The following is a 2,761-nucleotide window of genomic DNA, read 5'->3' as shown; positions in this document are numbered from 1 at the left end:
TATATATATATATATATATATATAAAATCACATCGAAGTCACATTCGAACGAGCACGATTCTTGAATTCAAATTATTTTTACCGCAACTTTTGCTTCCGAGCGCGGAAATAACTCGGATCATTTGTTAAGTAAATCGGCGCTTGTGCAAATCGGCGCGGTGTCATTTGCGAAGGTTCATTCACGCATATTATCTATCTGGGGAATATGCGAGATTTTTTTTTTTTATTTTTTACGAGCGGAGAGAAACGCTGCGCAATTTCCTCCGAGGCGAGAGAGTTACGATCCGCAAACAGAGGAATAAGAATGCCGAGAATATGCCCCACGCATGGCAAACAGATGCATTCAGAAAAATTCTTACTTCCTCCGCAAATAAAATATACAGTGTGGACACGGGCGCAAGTTCAAGTGTACTCTTCGTGCTCAAGGGGTGGCGAGCGCGCATATTATTCACGCACGTGAACTATCGGAAGAAAACAAACCGCTACCGTACACTAGCGGTATTATTTGTTATAACTGTTTCTTGATTTTTTTTTTGTTTTTTTTTTTCAAGATTATTTCAATTCTTGCGCGCGCGAAACAACACTTCGCGAATTTATTACACGTCGATGCGTTTTATAATTTTTTTCGCGTTTACCTCTCTCAGTCGCGGAGAAAAGAGGTGTGCGGTTTACGACGAATGGGTCACGAAAGACTAGGGGAAAAAAAAAAAAAAAAAAAAAAAAAAAAAGACACGTCTTTCTCCTTAAGCCAACTGACGTCGCGCAACATGTGCTTCCGGTGTCGTCGCGTTTCCTGCGGGCATAATAACGAAATTAGTGGCGTATCGGGTCACGAGTAACGCGATAACCGCAGAGAGTGCAGGCCAGGAAGTCGTCAAAGATCAAATCTAACGCATAAAGGCATTCTTGTGCAATGCGCACATATTCGATCCGGAACTTCATTCAGTATTATAATAAATTACGAGAAGGAAGTTGACCAATGTGTTTACAAGAAGAAGTTTTTTTTTCTTTCGCGCAGATATCGAACTTCTTTCGATGTTTTGACTCGTTTCCCAATTATTGGGGAACGAAGCGTCCTTAGAGAAAAAAGAATCTTTGATATTCTTTAATGAATTGTTCAATTCTCTCTCTTTGAACAGTTATCTTTTAGCAATTAAACGAACAAGTTAAGCGAACCTTCTTGCGACATCCCGCGCGGAGCTGCAAGAAGCAGCGCAATAGGTCAGACTTCCGCAGCAATGTAATAAATATAACCCGTCCACCGGCTTCCCTCGTTCGTCATTTTCTGTAAAGCGAAACAGAAAACGCGACCATATGGTGTTTAACTGCGCACGGGAAACGATAAGCATCGAGCAAACAGGGAGGAACTCACTGTCTTCGCGACGAAACGACGCGAGGCGTCATTTTGCCATCGGCTTGGCTTACGAAACAATCCTGTTTGTTTTTTCTTGTTGTTTTTTCTCAAAATAAAAAATCTCCTAAAAAATTTATTTTGAAAATCGAAAGAAAAGATGAGCCTTTCTTCGCGCCCGAGGATTTCGAGTTCATAAAAACGTGACGCGACACCGCGTGTGGGAACTCGAATCTTTATGATATTGCTATCCGCCCATTTGGTTTCTGTTTACACATCATAGAAACAACATGGAACTCTCGGGAAAACGTTTTCCCGTCTCCTTCTCTTCGGCAGTTTTCACCGCCGCGACGCGATGTGCGCGTGTGCGTGTGTAAAAGTAGTGTCAGCAACCGCCGACATTGAAACTCCATAGATCAGAGAGTTTTTCCAATTTTATTTGAAAGAGAGACTGAGAGGTCTCTCTATAATAGTTTACAAAAGAAGTGTAAACGCGCGCAACACACCCGTATAATACGTACATATATATATATATATATATAACTACGAATTACCTACGTGTTTCTAAAAGAGGTACAATATAATAAAGGGCATATAAGAATCTCTCTCTCTCTCCCTCGGCGCGCGGCTTTTTTTGTGAGACGCGCGCGCAATCGCAGAAGCTGCTGCGGCTTCAGCGAGAGAAAGAGAGAAAAGGCCGGAAGGAGGAGAGAAAGTTCAATGACTGATCGTCCCGAAGGACTATCCCACGGTTTAGCGAGAAATTTTTATCTCTCTTCTCTGCCTACGGTGATTTTTTTTCTCCATCCCCCCGTGTTGCTTGCGCTTCGCTTAGCGAGAAAAAAAAAAATTGTAGTACAGACCGTAGTATAACGCGAATTCACACTTCCACCTCTCCCCCCCCCTTCCCCCCCCGAACCCGTACTAGGGAATTTTCGTCACTCGGGTGTCAGTACTCGGGCGTCATCTCCTCATTGCAGGAAGAAGACCGTCAAGCACGTGGGAACATTTTTTTTACCTTCTTCCGTTTTTTTCTTCAGCAACATATATCTTCGTGAAATTGCAAGAACGATCATTTTGTGTAACAATTATGAACAAAAAGTTCGACACAAGTTTGAGATTTTGAAAACAAATATTAAAAAAAAAAAAAAAAAAACAAATATCGAATTTTGAGGTCTATCGTATATATGTTTTCTTAGTCGCTCGGTTCCGAACGTCGCGTTCGTGTGACACGAGGCGAGGAAATTTTTATGTCACACAATCTGCATATAATGATGCGGCTTATTGCATCGGACGCGGCACTCCCAGCGAGCGGCGAGCGTGCATTTAAATATTTGGTTGGAAGAGTAACGCAGACGCGCGCGTCTGGAAAAGAAGAAAGAAAACTCGAAAAGCGCGAATGTCCCCTCC

At 42.4% G+C, this 2,761-nt stretch overlaps 1 protein-coding gene across 1 annotated transcript in view; it reads right to left on the bottom strand.

Annotated features, from left to right (window-relative positions):
* Positions 1 to 2,761, bottom strand: part of LOC109855097 (spondin-1) — a 63,917-nt gene that overhangs the window by 31,120 nt on the left and 30,036 nt on the right. The gene's annotated exons all lie outside the window — the stretch shown is intronic.

This window comes from Pseudomyrmex gracilis, unplaced genomic scaffold (genome assembly GCF_002006095.1).
Source record: "Pseudomyrmex gracilis isolate BER0280 unplaced genomic scaffold, ASM200609v1 scaffold_80, whole genome shotgun sequence".
Lineage (NCBI taxonomy): Eukaryota > Metazoa > Arthropoda > Insecta > Hymenoptera > Formicidae > Pseudomyrmex > Pseudomyrmex gracilis.
Note: the sequence above shows the minus strand (reverse complement) of the source record. Positions and strands in the feature narration are given on the sequence as shown.